Source organism: Equus quagga, chromosome 1 (assembly GCF_021613505.1).
Source record: "Equus quagga isolate Etosha38 chromosome 1, UCLA_HA_Equagga_1.0, whole genome shotgun sequence".
NCBI lineage: Eukaryota > Metazoa > Chordata > Mammalia > Perissodactyla > Equidae > Equus > Equus quagga.
The window spans coordinates 28,248,853-28,270,454 of NC_060267.1; positions in this window are offsets into that span (position 1 = coordinate 28,248,853).

Genomic DNA, 21,602 nt, shown 5'->3' on the forward strand with positions numbered 1-21,602 from the left:
ATCTTGATATCATGAATGATGAATAATGCACCAATAAACAACATAGATTAAAAACTAAAAATAGGACATGAATGAAGACATTATTAGATGCCAGCATGGATGACTGGCAACACCAAGATCTGAAAGCTTTCCACTCAGGACAACTTGGTTACAAAGACCCCTGAAAATTAGATGCTACTCTATAGAAGACAGGGACTCTGAATTGACTGAGATTAAGCTTCTACCACCTTGCAGAATGCTAATCATTAAAAATTCAATGGAGTTAGAAAACTAAAGTTAATTATAATGTTGCATACCTGAGTTTGCATTTTGAGATTCATATCTACTACAAAATGATTGCAAGTAAAAACTTGACTTTTAAATTTGCACTGAAAAGAAAGGAGATACATTGTTAGAAGCTTTTTATGCTGCTAACTTTCAAATTTATATCTCTAGCCCTGACTTCTTCCTTGGGCTCTAGACTCTTAGCTCTAATTACCTTATTTGACATCTTGACTTGTTTGTCAAATAACTCAATCCCTATATGACCAAAACTGAACTCTTCATTCTGCAACCTCTCCAAACCTATTCCTACCTCAGTACTTTATCCCCTGGGAGGAAAACAATCGTATACTACTTGTTCAAGTCAAAAATCTAGGAGACAGCCTTTATTCTTTCCTTTTTCCCCACATAATCCTCACCAATTCAGTCCAATGGTGATTACTATGGATTTTATCTTCAAGTATATCCTGTATCTGTCCACTTCCCGCCTTCTCTTCTAGGACTACCCTAATTCCACCCCGTCATCTCTTGATCGGACTACCGTATTAGCCTCCTAACCAGTGCTGTGCTGAGCTTGCCCATACCAACTCATGGAACCAATTAAATGTTCAGGAGTTTTACAAGCCAATATGTGTCATGGTCTTAGCTTAAAATCAGCCATGATTGGAAGTATTTACATCATGAAAATCAGCAAACAAATCTAGGGCTTTTTCTCCCCTATGGAGAGCAAGTTATTAAACATTTACCAATATATCACTGTTCCTGTTTCCACATTTGCACCCCTTCAATCCATTTACTTCACAACCCCCTGTGTAATCTTTTAAACAGGTGAAACATGTTTTGTGTCTGCCCTGGTTAAAATCCTCTAATCACTTCCCATTGAACCTACAAACAGCCAAAGTTCTTACCAAGGCCCAATAGGATCTATTCTCTCCCTACCCCTCTGACTCCAACTCCTACCACTCCCTGCGTCATTTCTTAACACTTCAGACATGATGGCCTTCATTTTGTCTCTCTGGAACACCAAACTGTTTCTGATTTGAGGTCTGTACACTTGCTCTTCTCCCTTCCTGGAAATGGCTTCACTTAAATCTTCATGTGGTTGGTTCTTTCTTGGTCACTCAGGTCTTAGTTAAAACGTCATTTATTGGGGCTGGGCCAGTGGCTTAGCAGCTAAGTTTGCATGCTTGCTTTGGTGGCCCAGGGTTCACCAGTTCAGATCCTGGGCATGGACCTACGCACCACTCATCAAGCCATGCTGAGGCAGCGTCCCACATATAAAATAGAGGAAGATGGGCACAGATGTTAGTGCAGGGCCAATCTTCTGTTGCAAAAAGAGGAGGATTGGTGGTGGATGCTAGCTCAGGGCTAATCTTCCTCAAAAATTAAATAAAATAAATAAAATAAAATGTCATTTATTTAGCAAGAATTCTCTGAACTGTCCAATCCATCTCCATCCAAATCATACTTTATCCCACTTTTCCATTTTCTTCATAGCCTTTATCACTACTTGGAGTTATCTTATTTGTTTATTTGTTCACCATTTGTCTCTCTCACTAGAATATAAATTCTATGAGAGCAGGTGACTGTTTTTCCCACTGCACTCTTCTCAGTACCTAACAGATGGTTGGTAGTCAACAATATTTTTTAACATAATGAAATATTCTATTCTTGCCTGGAATCCCACTATCCATCAAAAGTTGTTTTTGCTGTTTTGGTTTTGTTGTTTGTGTGTCTGTTACCCCATAAAGCCTTAATTTGGGAAAATTAAGTATTTATCCTGAGTAGTTAAGTAAGCATTCCGAATAAAAATCCCGAGTAATTAAGAAAGTTTTTCCTGCATGAGTATAAAAACTCGCTTGAAGAGTTCTCTTCTGATAAAATCCCAAGTCCTAGAAAATCAGAGCATTGCCACACTAAGTGCCTCCACAAATCCAACATCAGAGAAAAGGCGGATAGGAGCTTCGAAACATGAACTTGGCCTTTGGACTATAATTTATCAGTTTATTTGTCTGTTGTTGCATTAGACCCAACTTCCTCCAGGGGACGGATCATGCTTTTAAGCATTTTGTCTTGCCAATACCAACCAATGCCTGCACACGGTAGCGCTCCACACGTGATTGTGGAATTAAACTGTTTGATAATTAGAGACGTTTGCGGGACTTATCGGAGGCAAAAAAAAAAATACAGCACTTTGTCTTATTTTGGAAATTAATCTACAACTGAGAAGCAGAACAAACAATGTATGAAATCACATAGGTAGAAGAGGAGTGATTTGAGCTGTTAAGAAATAGCTACATTATACAAACGGAATGTGTATTCATTATAAATAAGATGCAAAATGGAATTTATAAAAATCCCCTTTAGAGGTTATTCTACCTTTTTTATGGAATCAGAGGCCTAAAATCATAATCATTAATAAAAGATGGTTAGAAAAATGTCTTCTAAGGTGGTGAGATCGGGAGGAGGACCTTCTTGTTTGCAGAGTATTGATATGCTATCTGAGGCTAGGGGCTGGGGCTCAGCTGAAGGATACCGGTGATAGCCAGTCTTAGCATTTTCTGAGAGGAAGAGGAAAAGGAAAGACACATGCTGGAACAGGGACACTGAGGAGGAAGTGGTGAAAGATCCGAGGAGGATTTCCAGTTCTTTGCTATACAATAAGAAATGAAAATCCTGCCCTTCGGCAAGCCTATAGCATTTTCCATACATTCCCATTTGCTCATTAATGCTTTTGAGAGAGCAGATTCTTCAAGGAGTGCAATAGCTAGGTTTTATCACTCTATATGGATTCAGTAACTAGAAATAGTTTCCTGTACCTAAAGCCTAGGCAATAACTGGTAATATTTTTCCCCATTGCCACTCACTTCTCTATCCTCTTCAATTATACCACTGACACAGTTCTGGGAAGGAGTTCTGTGAAGGGGAGCAATAACCTCATGTCTCCAAATCCACAGATATTTTCCAGGGCTCTTTCGTTTGATGCTGTTGATTGCTCTCTTCTGTTTTATGCTCTCTTCTCTTGATTTTTTTACCACACGTGTGCATGTGTGTGTATTTCCTCCTACAGTCCTTGGTCTTTATCTTTCAGTTGCCCTTGCAGAAAGCTGCCTATTTAAAGAGCATGCATAGTTTCCCCATTGCTCTTAGGATAAAGATCAAAATCCTTAATGGAGCCCATTAAGCCCCCACTGATCTGGCCTGTGACTATCTCTGAAGGTCGATCTTCAGCTACTTTCCACCGTATTATCTGCCCTTCTACCATACTGGCTTTTTAAATTCTTCAAAGGTCCCCAGGCTACTTCTTGTCACAAGAATCTTTACCTACACAATTTCTTCTTCCTGGAGTGTTCTTTCCTCCATCCTTCAACTTCACCTATTTGCCTTCCATTCGTTCTTAAATCTCAGCTCAAGAACTGATTCAGCAGGGACGCCTTCTCTGACTCTACAGTCTAGAGCAGCCTCCTTTGTCATAAGATGATGCTTATTTCTCTCAGAGCATGCGCCTCAGTTTATAATTATATATTTATTAGTCGGACAATTTGCTTAAGGTCTAACTACTCCACTAGGTTGCAAACTTCTTGAGAGGGCTTGTCAGTTTGGAATCACGATTTTGTCTCATCAGCTGGTTAACTGATTAGCACAGAGTAGGTACTCAATAACATAAAATGCCTAACTCTTCTACCTCCCTGACCACTCATTCTCCATCTCTTTAGCAAGTTCATTTTTCCCTCCCTGATCATTAATTGTTTTAATTCCTTAAGGTTTTGTCCTTGATCCTTTTCTCTTCTCATTCTTTACTCTTCCTAAGATGATTTCATTCGGTTTAACGGATTCAATTACCACCTATACAAAGATCATACTCCAACATATGTCTCAGCCAACCAAGCCTCCTTTGTAAGCTCCAAATGTATTTACAAAACTAATTTCACCTTCCTGACTGAATATCATAATGATAAATCAAACTTAACATGTCCAAGACAGACTTCATGATTTTTCCACTGTAAACTTATTTCTCCAGAATTGTACTAGCTAAAAACATGGTAGCTATGATTGCGGAAACTACTGCAAATATCTTTAGTTCTGCCTTGGTTGAAATTACAGTTGATAACAGAAGTCAGAGAATGAAATGGAAATTATTGACTCAATTGCTTTTGAGTGTGCAAGCACTAGCTAAGCATCATCATCAACTTAGCTGAATAAGGATGGCCAGTAAATATTCATGTTTCATTTGCAGTTCTTATTGCTATGTAGGTGTTTTTAATGTATTTTAATACTAATCCTTTGTCAGTTGTGTGTATTATACATAGCACTTGATAATTTTCAGATTCATTGAACAATAACTTGTCAGTTTGTGAGATAGCTTATGAGAATTCCATATAAATATTAAATAAGGATTAGTTACAATCAGGAGGTATATGTGTATATTCCTCAGGTAGTTTTACAGGTAGGTTAGGACAAGCACGATTACCCTGGATAATAAAGCATTAGATTACTAAAAATAGTCACTTACCCAAGATGAATATTTGTGATAGATGAATTACCTAGTTTTGATCAGTTTACAACTTGGTTTCCTCTTAGGAGAAAGTAGGCAGGAAATACCCACCCTCCAAAGAATGAGATCACTGTCCTTGGGCAGATCCCTCAAAGAGAGCAAGGGAAATGAGAAGCAGGAAAAGATTGCAGTTCAGAGGCACCTGGGGCTCTTGGCCACGTTCCACCTCATTCTTTAACACGAAGTGGAAAACGGAAAGCATATGCACGTCTAGGTGTATTTCCTGCCCTTTTCAATAAATCAGGAGGAATAAGTCCACTTGGTTACAAATTCGTGAGCTCTTGAACTTTCATCTGCTTAGATTATTGTGCTTTGAGAAAAGAGGCATGTTCTGCCCTTTGCCAGGTCCATGTAAGTGCCACGAAGTTCTTGTTAATCATCATTACAAAGACATTTCCCTGTCTTGTAGGAAAAAGTATTGAATTGAAAAACCTCAAAAGTGTCAAAAATAAATTGTAAATGTGATCATGGTTGTTTCAAAGTTTCTGAACATTTTCAAGGCTTTAGTACAAAGGCACCCTAAGGCCATCGGATTAAAATTAATCAAAGCCTTTGCAAAGCTTCATGTTCTATGGACACAAGGAGAAGCAGGTTCCAGCAGTTGTCCACAGGCTCCTAGGAGGCTGATGGGAGGGAATGGAGCCCCATATAGCTAGTCTGCCTCCTGACATTATTCTGTGGCAGAGAGGGAGCAGATGTTCTCTGTGTGGATTCTTTGCAAGGAGAGCCCATTAGAGATGCCAAAAAATGACAATGGCTGGTGTAAGGTGGCACATGAAAAACAGGAACTACAAAACCTTTTCAGTATGAAATGGGATCCATTTAAAAGGTCTCCCTTATCAGATCGCTCATTTTATCCTAATGGATCATTATACAATTTAATCAGTGCTATCACTCACTTGGCATTCCTCTCACATCACACATTGTTCCTTATCTGTTTCCTTTGCTGATTTGTCCTTTTCTTCCTGACTTTATAATGTTGGGGAAGGCCAGAGCTCCATCTTTGAATTTCTTCTCTATCTATTCTCACTCTCTGGGTGACCTTATTCAGTCTTGTGGATTTAAATCCCATCTATTTTGAATCTCCAGTTCAGAACTCTTCCCAACACCCAAGATTTGTTTACTAAAATGCCCACTGGAATCTCCATTTGGATGTCTAAATATATCTTAAATTCAGCAAAATCAAAATTAAATTCCTGATTTGCCCCTTCCCTCAGCTCCCCTGTCCCAAACTGGCCTCTCACAGCCTCCTCAATCACTATTAATGGCCACGCCCTCCTTCCATTTGTTCAGGACAAAAATTTTGAGTCTTCTTTTTCTTATGGTCGTCTCCAATTTGCTAGAAAATTCTGTTTTCTCTTTAAAATATATTCAGAGTCTGATTGTTTCCCATAATTTCTACTCTTACTACCCTGCTCTGATCCACAGTCATTTCTTATCTGAATGATTGGCATAGGCCTCCTAACAGAGCCTCTTGTGCATATGCCCAACCCCACTAAGTCAAGTCAGCGCATAGCAGACAGAGGGTCCTTATACTATGTAGGTCAGATTACAATACTCGGATCATTTCTCTGTTTCATTCAACTCTCCATATCATGGCCTGCTAAGATCTACATCATCTGTCCTCATCTCTGGCCTCATTTTTAATCAATTTCCCCTTGTTTATTACACTCCAGCCACAGTAATCTCTTTACTGTTTCTCAAATAGTCAAGCAAACACCCACTATATAGCTTTCGCACAGTTTCCTCTGCCTGGAATGTTCTTCCCCCAGATATCCATAGAACTAAGCCTCACATCTCTCTCAAATGTCACTCTCTCAATGAGGTGTACCAGGATCCTGTTGAAAAGAGTAGCCTACCCCCACTAGCCCACCATGCCTGCTTATTCCTGATTCCTCTCACCCTGCTTTAGCATTTCCCCCCCCATAATATTTGCCAATTTTTAGCATACAGTACATTTTATTTTTTATTGTCTGTTTGTATTCCCATAATAGAATATAAGCTCCATGAAGGAAAAAGGTTTTGTCTTTTTTTTTGCACATAAAATAGAGCTTGACTCAGAGCAAGTGCTCAATAAATATTTGCTGAATTACTGACTTGAAATCCTACATATTTATAGAAATTATTTAGATTCAGTTGTATCACTTAATGTTTAATTCTCTCGTAAACTATATACTCAGTAAAGGCAGTATTATGCCTATCTTGTTCACCATTATAACTCTAAGTATACTACTTGGCATATACTAGGCTCTTAGTAGATATTTATTGTATGAATGATTACAAAATATAGCAATGACAATCCTTTATAAATTGCTCAAAAACTATACATAGTAAAGATCTACAGGTGCCTTAACCATAACTGCTTCTATATTCTGAACCCTGTCGTCAAAGCATCAAAGCATGTTATGTTATTCCCAAAAGTGTGATAAAACTGGCCAAGCTGTTATGTCTGTCCCATAACTTACCTACTAGTCAATCAATCAGTCAATCCATTGGTCAACCTTATAAAGAATCTGGGAAGACTTTGTTACCTTTCAAAGTCCTTGGTCTTGATTTGTGGAAATATCCAAATGCTTGATCTTTGCACCTAACGCCTACATCATTCATTTGGCAATTAACCCGGAATAATATTGTAATAATTCGAATAATCTTTTTACTTTGTGTTGTCATTCAATTCATGATTGTTTTCACTTATGTATTCATGTATTTGTTACATTTCTCTCTGAGCATTCATAAGCTGCTTGAGATCAGAAGCTACATCATATTTCTTTAAATCCTAGTTATATAATAGTTTGTTTTTTAGCATCACTTAAATTTCTTTGTTCTCCTTCCCAAAGCCCCAGTAGTTGTATATTCCGGTTGTAAGTTCTGCTAGTTCTTCTATGTGAGCTACTGCCACTGTGTTGCTACTGACAGATGAGAGGTTCCACGCCCAGGAACCAAACCCAGACCGCCAAAGCAGAGCACACCAACTTTAACCACTAGGCCATCAGGGCTGGCTCTGAATACTAATTATATAATAGTTTTGCTCCTTGGGTTAGGACTGCATGGTCGTAGATTCAGCAGTAACTTAGATATCTAAAAATCTTATCCCAAGCTTCTGCCAGTTACCCTGGAAAAAAATTATGTCACTGCTAGGGTTATCGAGTATTCCAATTACCTCAGAGGGACTCTGAGGCAAAAAGACATAGATAACATTGTTCTACATCACCATTACCAAAGCTACAAAACAGCCCAAGAACAGGAAAAGATTCTGAAAGACCTCAGTATAGAGGGATAGCCTTGGATAAGTCTAGAAGGAGACAAGGCTACATGTATACAGGCAAAAGCAAACAGAAGGCTGACAAAAAGCCCTGTGGGTTCAGCAAAACACAGCAATTAGGCAAAAACAAGGGGTTATAGCAGGACTTAGCCATCCTGGCTTAACAACCCCCTGAAAAACTGTTTCAAATGGTAAATCTCTAAGGATGTACTTCTAAAGTCTTCTATTTTAAATTCAAATCTCCAAGAATGCCCTCCATTAAGGCTCAGATTCATTAAGGAGAAAGTGATATGATGATATTTGCAAAATTCAACCATGAGCATTGTTCATTCTCATTTTTTTTTCTTTCTGAAGAAACTAAGAAGAAACATTAGCTTTAACAGAAAACTGAAGCCTTGGAGGGAAATTGGATGGAGGACACATTTTATAAAGACCCGAATTACCTGCAGGTTACTGCTGATCTAATTTGCAGTAATCATTTAAGGGTGAAAAACTGTCTGTCTCATTATCTGCAACTTTTCATCAAATTATTCTTGAAGATGCTGTAATTATTTTCTATTAGGTATTTTGTAAATTAATGTTTAAGTACCACCAAGAAAAAGGTGGTATTTCAGAGTGAAATTTTATTGGATTTCTTCATCTTCAATTATTGAACCTGTGTGATAGGAATGATAATAGAATGGTCTCTTCTTCCAACTCTGAAGTAGGATTAATGAGCCATTTAGTACCTCCTTTCAAACAGGGAGCCGTCTCCTTCTGTGCCCCTGCTCAGTTAGAGTCAGTTTTTCCTCTTGTTCCAGCAAAGAACAACTCTTCCACAGCCTAGAAACAGAAAAAAGGACTAGAAAAAACTTCAGGGTAAGCTTGCTATATGACTCTAAAGTGCTCCGTAACATCTAAGAATGGCAACATCTGTCCCTTCCTTCTTCTAGGTCATTATCTATATCTTAAAGTGACATAGACCTTAAAATAATATATTATGATAGTTTTATTTCTAACACAAGATGACCACAAACTGCATGCTGATTGATTGAATCATAAAAGGTGTCTGTTGTCATAACAAGGAATTCTTCATTTCTTCATTAAAAAGTACATTCAAGTTAGTTTTCCATTTTGAAGCAGGGGGTAAAACAGATGACAATTTATGCAGACATACGTTCCATCATCCTCAGAGGACAAACAGTCATTCATTCACTTGTGTCACACTTACCCACAATTATAGACAGGCCACAATGATATTACTAGCTTGAGCTGGTGGGGCTTGCAATGTCCACAAAAGTCACTTAATAAATGCCTGAGTTAAAATGAAAGCAATTCTGGAAAAAGGTAACCAATGAATTTTGTTGTTGTTGTTAGTGCCCTTGAGTTGATTCCAACTCCTAGCGACCCTCTGTACAGCAGAGCAGAACACTGCCCATTTTTTTTACGCCATCCTCTCATCCTCCCGAGCTATATCAGACGATGCTCTGCAGCTATTCATAGGATTTTCATGGTCAATTTTTTTGAAAGTGCAGGTGGCCAGGTCCTTCTTCCTCATCTATCTTAGTCTGGAAGCTCCACTGAAACTTGCCCACCATGGGGGACCCTGCTAGTGGCATAGCTTTCAGTATCACAGCAACGTGCAGTCACCACAGTATGACGACTGATATATGGGTGATGTGGTTCCATGACTGGGAAATGAACCCGTGCTGTGGCTGTGAGAGCACCAAATCTTAACCACTAGACCACCATGGCTAGTTAATGAAATTATTACCAATACATTTCCATAAACTATATCAAGTCAACTAACAGGTCCTATGACAGTACCTTGTGAGAAAGGGAAAATGAACTGGTGAGTGAGTTCTTCATGAAAAAGCCAGGTTGAAATATGCCTAATGGTTAGTCCACAATCTGAGAAGACAAGGTCAGCTGTGACAACACTAGCGTGGGGCCTTGCTCAATCAGGAAGTAACATGAAGGCAGTTGGATACATGGAGCCGGAAGGAGAAGACACTGAAGCGAGAGAATATTCCCATACAGGTGATAGAAAAATATCTAAAATAGACTTGACTTAGTTTTATTCAGCATTTGTGTAATACCTTATGGTTTACAATGTACTTTTACTGACAAAGGGTCTTATTATATTCATAGCCACATTATAAGAAATATAGGCAATATTATCACCCCAAACAGGAGAGATCATCATCCAAAATTATTAATGAAAAAATTAAAGTTCAAAGAATTTTTTTCTTGTCCATTACATTCACTTACTAAAAAAACATATTTTTGAGCACATGGTACTGTCAAGAGCTTTGAGAATAGAGTACTGAGCACAATAGATATGGTTCCTTTTCCCATGGAATTAACATTCTCGTGGAAGATTCAGATAATAAGGAGACACATAAATAAATATAATTATTCTCAACTGCAATGAGTGCTATATAGAAAACAAACAATATGTGATACCAAATAACTTGATATATGGTCATGAGGAAAAACCTCTTTAGAGAGAAAATATAGCACTGAAACCTGAAGGATGACAAACCATTAACCACTCAAACTATGGGAGAAGATCATTACAGGAACATGGGAAAGCATATGCAAAGGCCCTGTGACAAAAAAGAGGTTAAGAAATTCAGGAGATAGAAACTATGGAGTCATGGAGGTCCAACCCAGGCCCTTTCCAACTATACCTCCTAACTTTCTTATATTTTAATTTTGCCTACAGCCAATTCTGAAGCAAATGAAATATAACCCAAAAAAAGGGGAGATTACAAGGAGCCTTACTTATAGTTGGAGGTCACCAGTGGTTACCCTGGATTATGTTAATGATCAGTTTCTGACCTACCTAGCAAATAAAGCGGTTAAACTAATTTTACTGAAAATGCCACAATCAGATTTTATAGTCAAAGGGCTTCAGTCAATGGAATTTTCTGGAATCCAGAAAATTAAGATAGCACAGTGATCAAGAACACAGTCCTTGAAGACAGAGACCAAGATTTGAATACAAGTTCTGTTATTTACCGGCTATAGAATCTGGGGAACATTATGTGGTCTCCCTGAGCCTTAGTTTCATTTTCCATAAAATAGATTTATACTACTATCATGCAGGATTGAAGTAGGGAGTAAATGAGAGAAGGCATGTAATGCAGCTTAATATGTAAATTTGTCAGAGAAAAAAGTCTCTATCTGATCTCACATGAATTCTTTCTCCTTCGTTGAATGAGTCTGATCCTCTCCTAAATGTGCCAGACCATCCTCGCTCCAACATGGCTGCTTCTGAGAAGTCATTTTTTTGTAACATGAATCTTATTCTCAGCCTTTGGATATGTACTTGCTTAGTTTAATTTTTTACCTGTTCTACATGGAACCACATAGGGGTTTGGGCTAGTTAGGTAGCTGCCTGCAGAATCAATTTTAATTACTCTTTTATCCTAAGAAGTACGTATCTTCACCAATTTTGTTTATTTTCATATGAAAGTTCATGTTTTTATAGTATTTTAAGGAGTTTGGAAAAAGAGTGTCTTCTTGAGAATGCATCATAAGCAAAGTAAAATATGTTATTGCTATCACTCTTGTTTTGTATAAAATATGTACATTTTAAATTATTAAATATAAATTTAATAGCAAAGAAAGAATTTGAAATTTGAGTGAGTCAAGAAAGAAATAATGAAATTGGAAGACACAACAAACAGGATTCTTTGTTACGCTATGTGTGGTGTACAAGCAGGCACTGATGACTTCAATTGAGTTTGCTTTTATTTCTCTGAGCCATAGTACTCCTCAAAGTTGATAATATTTAACATCCCAAATAAAATATCAGATGTCACTAAATAAGTTCAAGATTATATGAAAAACACTGAACTGTGTTATACAAACACTTAAAGCCACTATAGCATAGTGGGTAAAGCATACATTTTGAGTAACTCTCAGCAACTGAACTATGATGTTATATAAGAAGACATTAGCACTATTCAAAAAGCTATGCAATATAGTTTGTTATATAGTGGAATTTATAAATTATGTTACCTTTGAACTTTAGTTCCTTAAGATGCAATAGGTCACCTAGCATCTGTTTTGTTCTCCACATTGGCAAAGCTAATTTAACAACACGAAAGCTCCCCTCACTTTGCAATGTATAAAGACTTTCAGTGGTACGCCACATGAAGCACTTAAATAGTAATACCTTTGACCTATCATTAGGGATGGGAGGGGACTTTTTAATGATGTTACATAGGAAATGTTTTGATGTCCATAGTTTCACTCAATCAGAAAGGAATCTTAGTGCTAAAGAGAGTATCGTAAACACTTCTTCTATCACCATACAGGTGTAGAAATCAGCATATTAATATAGGATCCAGAGTACTCAGATTAAAACACTCAGGCACAGTCATTCTGAGACAACAAGTAGAGCCAACAATAAGCATTTTATAGAGTATTGTAGAAAGTTTTCTTAGCTGGACAGAGACTGGTAATTGCTTTTCATTTCTAATCACTTGGTCCTCCTTTAAACCAACATATACATATTTTATTACATATACATATACATATTTACATATACATATTTCATTTATTAGGTAGATGGGGGAAAAGTAAATTTCTGTTAATAAAAAGTTTGTATTTAATCCTCAAAATAAGGACTGACATGAATGTTATATAATATTTCATCTTGTTTAAACTTTTTTTCAAGATTTTAGATTTACAGTATTACTCACAAATGAATAGTTTTCATCACTCAAAATCCATCCAATCTCCAGATGTTTTCCTTATCTCCATTCCTATAGTCCTTGCTCATCATTTGTTTGTTGCACAAAAGCCACCCATGCTGTGACATGGATATAGGATAGTTTGGACTAACTGCCTTCAGCAAGTCTGTCCAAAAGCCAGAACTAGAGTCAACTATTCAAATAGAATTAGGAAACTTAAAGTCTACCAGCTGGCCAGGAGCCCACAACAGAGACACTGTCAAACTCTGCCCCTACTGATGCAGTTCTAACTTGGGAGTCACCAACAATTATAAACCAAACAATTATAAAACTTCCTTTCCAGGGGCACCATGTGCACAGTTGGAACATTACTTCTTGAGTGGACGCCAGGCATTAACTTGTCTTCCCCTCAAATACACTATGACTCATACCTTAGGGGTGGTCAAAAGAGACTTTCAAGTGTTTAAGGAAATACCACTAGTTGATTACTTGGCTATCAGGTGACTGTGGGGACCTCTCAAAAATGAGCTACCACTAGTTAATTGGAGGACCCACTTGGAGGGATAACAGAGTCATTATTTATGCAAACCATGTGGGCAGTTATTCCAACAGTGTGGTCACCTTATCAGAGAAGGTGGTATGAAATTTGTCCCTGTCTTTAGCTGAGGTGGTCAATAACACCACCTCAGCCCTTGAAATCATCAGATCAGCTCAAGTCACTGGTTTGTTATGGATAGATAGGTGCAGACCAAGGCAGAGTCTATGCAGTACCTGTGCAGTACATCCAGCAGAGACAATACTCCATAAAAAGGGTTTTATCATCCTATGGAACATAATCTCGTTCTGTACCTAACTTACAAATCTTATTTCAGCATTTCTTTTTCCATTAGTTTCATAATCCCACTTTGTAAAATCCATTTCAACCATGTGCTATTCTGTTGGTTATTGCTTTAATGATTAGAATAAAAATGCAACATGTACTTACTATGCATACGAGAATTACATTTTTAACAATTTGATTATTTTGCTTTTACAATAGCATAAGCTCACTAAAGATAGGCCCATGACTCCTACTTCTTCTCTATCTCCCCCAGAATACTTTGCAAAAGCTGATATTTCATAATTAAAATTTAGATGAAAGAGCATTACATTTTATATTTTACCTGGACTTTTTTAATGTCCTAAATCTTTCCAAAGAAATTTGATAAGTTTGAACCAAAGAATAAATTTATATAGATATAAAACATCAAGGACATGGAAAGGAAAAGAAAAAGAGATCCAGGCAGCTTATAGAGTTATTACTATTATTCCCCAAGTGGATAAATAAACGATTGACCAATGTATGAATGAACGATTTAGTTTTGTGACATAACTAGCTGGAATTAGAGGTTTAACCATTGGCTATTAACCATTCTCATATAATTCTAGTTTTTCTAGGAATTGAAATCATGACCTTGTTTTTATATATCCATCTTTTTTTACAGTAAAGCTTACCAAACTCCAAAATATATAGACTATATAACAAAATATTATTGTTTCAAATATAACTAATGTTTTTCTAGGAGATCATACATCATAATGAGATATGTGTTGCATCAGAGCATATCAAAAAATGATATGCTCTCATACACATAGAATATATATATATATATATATATTTCCAAATATAGGAATACATATGTATATACGTGTGTGTGTGTACACACTTATGCACAAATATATAATATGAAAAGAAAGAAAAGAGTGCATGATTTTATTTTTCTTTTATCTGCTGAAACCACAGTCATTCCATGTGTATATCACAGGATTTCAGCAGCCCAGTATTATTCTCAATCCATTTGAGAAGAAGACGTCACTAAAATTCAGTATGCAGACAAGTAAACATGCTATGTTCTTCTAAACCTAATTACCCAAATCCTCATTAATACAAGTAAAGTAGTACAAAGGGAGCAGCAGTATTCAATTAAAATAATTATGAAGCCTACAGCTCCCCCTAATAGAGCACAAATAATTATATTTAAGGGGTTTTTGTCTGGTTAAAACAAATATCCCCTAGTAAATCTGAAAGTCATAATACAAACTGTACAAAGCTAAAGAACTCTAGGCATACAATCCAACCTTCACTGATGAAAGTAGTTTTGAAGCTCTGTACATTTTGGAACATTTCTGGACAGTGGTGGCTTGGTGGCATCTATCTTTCAGTAGCAAGGCTATGAGATTGTGTTTGCACAGCAGTTTAAGTAACATTAAAAAAAGTCAGACTTAGACATCAAAGAAAGGGGAGTAGGGCTGACTGAGAAAATAGCACTCTCTCACTGTAAGCTACATTTTGGTGCCCACTGTTTCCATTTTTTTCCTCCTTTTTCTGAAACTACAAATGGAGAACCTAAAAGCAATTGATGCAAATACAGATTTCATTGGGTTCAAAAATAATTTCAGAAAAATTTGTTTTCCAACCAATTTTATGCCTTAATAAATAATACGCTTGACTCTCCTCTCCATTAGTTTTCTGAAAGTAGGGTATAAGGCTTTAGATGGGAATAGAAGAATAAAGAAAAATTTAAAAGTACTACTTTTTCCTCCATAATTTCTCCCCTTTGAAGTGGTAGTGAATATTCTCTCATCTCACTTGCAAGAGTGAAGGACATTGAGCATCTTGGAATTTTCTCTGTTCCAGCAGATATAAACAGATATAAAATGGTTCATTGACTCTTCTTTCCTTCATTGGATATAACCGTAATAATTGACCTTATAACCTATGAAAACTATGACTCTGCCTTTGGGCATACCTCTCATATACCTCCAGACTATGGATCCTAAAAGAGGAAAGAAGGAGGAATAAGCCAAGATGGTGCTGATATTTGCTGAGCTCCAGTCATTGTTATAAGCAATTTATGGTTATTATTTCATGAATTCCTCAAAACAATGATAAAAGACTCAGTAACACATTTTTAGAATAAGGTAAAAAATAATTAAAGACAAATATTTTCATACAATCTTTAGTGTTATTTCTTATACCAAGTTTACTGATAAGAAAGCAAGTCTCACAAATAATAAACAACTTGTTCAAGGTCACACAGACAGAAAATGGCCAAGTTAGTTGTTGCACACTGTTCTATCCCATTCTAAATTTCAGAGTTCTTTTTTAATTGTAAAATGTAGTATAAAAACTTTAGATTAATATCAAGCAAGAATAACTACTACCAGACTTGTCCTCTTGCCAGAAACAGCTATAAAAGTAGACAAAATATATGAGGCAACTATTTTCAAGCACTGGACAATCATCAGCATGGGACTGTGTTCTTTGAGAGAAGAGAAATCTTATGGTAAATCCAAAGATCACTCTGGCTTTCTGCTTGGGGGCCATTCTGAAGTGGTTCAGGGAGGAAGAGTCAAAACAGAGCAGCAGTGTTGCTGGGCTCAGAAGAAACAGATCAGAGTTGAGGGCTGCTGAACAGATAGAATGTGTGGAACAAGGTAATGGAGAAGCGAAAGGTGCTCACACCAAAGTACAAGAAGTATGCCTGGGGATTCACCAGAGCTCTTTGGCTGAGAGCTTAGCTGCACGTGCACAAGGGACTCCAGGATGCCTAGCAGAGATCACCAACCCTGAGGCTAAGAATTGAACAGCGATAACAGAGATAGTACAGTGATGGGAGATGTTGAAGAGCCAGCCCAGGGAGAGAAGAGAGAGCTTGGTCAACATTTAGTTTAGACTCTGGAAAGTCTAAAACTTAGGAGTTAGAACCATAGCCTAGAGCAATGGCCATGTCCTACAACTAAATTAAAAACCTTAAATTAAAGATTACACTGCCTAACAAAGAAAACCACAAAGCCTCCCAGCAACAAAAAGATCTACCAATAGTTTAACTGTGTCAGAACTAAACTCTGCACCATTTAGAAGAAGGCAATGCAATCCAGACTCCCTAATGACATATCACCTGCAATGTCTAGGATACAATAAAAAAAAAATTAGACGTGAAGAAGCAAGATATTATTATGCTAATCAAGAAACAAAAGGTTCAATAGAAACAGACTCCAAAATGATCTGAATGTTGGGATCAGTCACCAAAATTTTATAACAGATATAGTACATATCTTAAATGACTTAAAAGAAAAGATGGTCATAATGGTAAATCTTTTGTACCTCTAGTGCATAGAGTAGTACCTGCACATGCTGCTTAGTAAATATTTGTTGAACAAATAAATGAATGGTACAGGAAGTTGAAGACTGAAAATGCTCATTGGACTGATTACTAAGAAAATATATGGTGACCTTTACCAGAGCTGATTTGAATGAATGGTGGAATAGAAACTTGACTACAGAGAGTGTATGAGTAAACGTGAGGTGAAGAAATAAAGGTGGAGATTATATTTTTCAAGGTATTGACAGTAAAAAGGATGAGAGTGATTAGCAAGTGGCCAGTTAAAGTGCAAGAAAAATACATTTTTTAAAAACAGGAACAATTTGAGCATACTTAGAAGATGTAGGGAGGGAGACACCATAAGGAAGGTTTAGAATCATAAAATATAGCCAGATAAGTTAGGGACAAGGAGACCAGGAGAACATGTGGAAATATTAGCTTATGTAAGGAAGAATAGCTTTTCCTCTGTGATTTGATAGGAGTTAGTAAAATGCAGAAATGGATGTTAGAAGATAAGTCTTGCAAGGAATTAAGAAAATTTTCAAAATTATCCTTTTCTTTTTTGTGAAGGAGAAATGAAGATATCTGCCAATAATGATGAGGGAAGTGGGACTTGAGGAAAGTGTTAACAGTTTGTAATAGTCAAGGACATGAATTGGAGGGAAAGTTTAGAAACAGTTTCAGAAAGGAAACTTCTATATCCTTGATATATCCTTGATATCCTTCTATATCCCTGATATAGCGTTCCTTCTATATCAAGACATATACTAGAGGTTTTTTCCAAAAGGTAAAGACAACTTTTCAAATAACTTCAGCACCAAACCAGAAGAAACAAAGTTACAAAAAATTTAAAAATTAAGTTAAATTAAAAAATCATTCTGGCCTCAGAAATCTTAATCATCAGAACACAACGAAGGGGTATCTATACAGCTTTGAGGAGAAAAATTCATAATCCAAGATTTCTATACCAAGTCATGTTTTTAAATCCTGAGAAAGCAAAAGAATGAATCATTTAAAGTTTATTTAGTTTCCTTGTACCCTTCCTTAAACTTATAAAGCTCACAAGTGTAATGCCACTCACTGATGGTTAAAGGAAAATTTTTTTAAATATCAAAAACAGAAATTGTAAACAAAGGACAGGTATTAAGGTGAAAGAGCAGAATTGATCAGAAAATGAGTTCAGAGGGAAACTGAACTACATTAGAGGAGGAGAAGTAAGAAATAAAGTAGTGAAGAAGAAATAAAATATGTGAAGCTTTAAATTCAGGGGAAGTCTGAAGAGATGCAAGTCTCAGAGAACCTTTAGAGAAAGAGAGCATACACAGAGGAGTAACTTCACACTGTTTACATCTTTGAAACCACCAAAGTGAGGTGAAACCAAAACAAAGGTCAAGGTCTACCAAATTAGAGAGAACAGCAGGAGGACACCTGGCTGGTGTGTTTGGCAAACAGCAAGGAAGCCAGTGCGGCTGAAACAGAGAGTGGCGGGCTGTTCTCAGCGGATGAAGTCAAAGATACAATAGGGGACCAGATCCTGGGAGTTTTGCCAGTCTTTGTTAAGATTTTGCTTTTGCTTTGAGGGAGAGGGGTTTAAGCAGAGAAATTACATCATCTGGCTTAAATTGACTGCTTTGTGGATACAAGAACATAGATGGGTAAGGGGAGAAGGAAAGACACGAATAAAAAGGTTATTGCAATAAAATAGTGGAGCACTAATAGTTGCTTGGACCAGACAAATAGCAGTAGAGATGGTGAAAATTGGTTCGATCCTTGTAGATGTTGAAGGAAAGCTAAAAGGGTCTTTTGAGAGACTAGGTATGGAGTGTGAAGGAGACAGCAGAGCCAAGGGTAACAGCAAGGGACTTAGGCTAAGCATCTGGACTAAAGTCAACCTTGATGGAGATAGAGAAGGATGAGAAAGAAGCAAGTTTTGGGGAAAGGGTTGAATGAAGATTTAGAGGCATGTTAAGTTTGAAATACTTATTAAAACATTGAAACAGAGATGTTAAGTAAGCAGATCGTGGGAGAATTTCAGACTGAAGAGATAAATGTGTGGGTCATTGGCGCATTTATATTATTTAAAGATATAGGATGATGTAAGAATATGGAGAAAGGGAGATTGGATAGAAAAGCAAAGAGTTCAAAGACTAAGGCCTAAGGCATGCCAATGTTTACAAGCTGGACCGGTGAGATATTGCAGAAGGCTCTTCATTACTTCAGAACTGAGTTAACCCAATGAGTTAACCCAGGTCTTAGGTAAGAAGTCTTGGGCAATTGCTTCAGGCAATTTTTTTTTAATTAAATTTATTTCATTTTGTTATTTTAATTTAATTTTTTCCAGGCCCTGCAGAAACACACACTATTTTACGTCCCTTCATTTCCAAGGACTTAAAAAAAAAAATTCCAAGATAGGTAACTTAAAATCATTCTATATGACTTGCTATTTCTCTCTATTCACTGAAGAATTACAGAGAAGTCAATTTTGCTTTAGGAATTTCTTTAGGGAACACTAACAAACCAACAATCACATTTAGGAATTTCTTTAGGAAAACTAACAAAACTACAATCACCTTCTCTTATTTCTGAATTTTCTGCCAAACATTGTGTGGATCTACTGTCTAGGGATTTTCAAACAATATATATGATAATTTCAAAACTAATCTTATTGTACTCATCATTATTCTCCAAATAAATGGTGAGATTTGAGAGTTCATATTCTGTATACCAGTTACACAAAAGAAGCATAAACATTGTCTCAAAATCAATCTGTTTCTGTAGACTTCTGGCTTCTGCTTATGGCAGAGTAGCTTGTATCAGACATTCCCACCAACAGCAATTATAAAGTGGTCAAAAAAATACATATATATTATATGTATTACACACATAAATTCTGTTTAAAGGCACTAGAGAACAACAAATAGAAGGCAGAACTAGAGGGAATATGACCATTGGAAAAAAAACCATACTGTGTGAGTTCCACATTGATCCACCTTTTCCCCTGAGGGCACACCAAGATTGCAATTAATGGATAATAGAGATCCAACAAAAAGCACCACATTTCCAGAACTGATGATGTTATTTTGGGACTGCCAAAGAGCCTAGAAAGTAAAAGGAAATTGCATACAGGGAGAAACCAAAAATCTGAGTACTAGTTCCACTTAAATCCTTGGCTCACTCTTGAACTGCACACATACAACATAAGATTTCAAGGACTCTGGCAGAAAGAAATAATGGAAAGACTAAAAGAGTTGTACAGATATTTCAGCAGCTGGCAAAGTTTGTCGCTTAATTCCTCCCAAGGTTTGGCTGACAACTCAAATTTCCATTGAAATCTGGAAGAGTCACACCCACGTCCAAGTATTAGCAGTAATGGCTATATAACAGGACAGAAGAAAAAGAAAAATAGATCTACACTTTAAGAGTCAAAACCCAAGCCTTCACATGATCAAGGTGATCTGCCAATAACTTAATAATTTACCAAATGTATCTAAATGTATCTTCCACAATATCCATATATAATTTAAAAATTGCTGAGCAAGTGGGGAAACAGGAAAAAAGTGACCTGTAATTAAGAGCAAGTATTATCAATAGTAACAGACTCAAAAATGACCACGATCTTACTTAGTAGAGGAGAAGACCTTTAGAATAACTATGATAAATATACTAACGAGTTTATAGGAAAAATGTATATAATGTATTAAGACATGAAAAATTTAAAGCAAAAAGAGAAAATATTTTTAAAATAGAATTTATTTTTTAAAGCAATTTCAAGTACACAACAAAATTGAGTGGAAAGTACAGAGATCCCATATACCCCTTTCTTCCACATATGCAAAGCCTTCCCCACTATCAAAATCCTGCACCATAATCGTACGTTTGTTACAATGAACTTACATTGAACCTACAATCCATGACTCCACATTGACAGATCATAATCACCCAAAGTCCATAGTATACATTAGGGTTCACTTTCGGTGCTGTACATTCTAAGGGTTTGGACAAATGGATAGTAACATGTATCCACCATTATAGTATCATATGGAGTAGTTTTACTGCCCTAAAAATCCTTTGTGCTCCACCTAGTCCTCCCGCCCCAATCCTTTGCAACCACTGATCTTTTTAGTATCTCCGGTTTTGCCTTTTCTGGAATGTCATAAAGTTGGAATTATAAAATATACAGTCTGCTCAGATTGGCTTCTTTCACTTAGTAATATGCATTTAAGCTTCCTGCATGTCTTTTCATGGCTTGATAGCTCATTTCTTTTTAGCACTGAATAATATTCCACGTGTGGAATATCACAGTTTATCCATTCACCTACTGAAGGACACCTTGGCTGATTATGAATAAAGCTGTTATAAACATCCATATGTGGTTCTTTGTGTGGACATAAGTTTTCACCTCCTCTGGGTGAACACCAAGGAGTACAATTACTGGATAAATGGTAAGAGTAAGTTTAGTTTTGTAGGCAACTGCCACACTGTCTTCTGAAGTGGCTGCGTCATTTCGCATGCTCATCAGCAATGAATGAAACCTCCTATTGTTCTACATCTTGTCAGCATTTGGTTTTGTTACTGTTTTGGAATTTGGTCATTTTAATAGGTGTGAAGTGAGTAAACTTTTTTAAAAAGGACCAAACGGACAAATGTAAATACTAGAATTAAGAAATGTATATATCTGAAATTTAAAATATTAG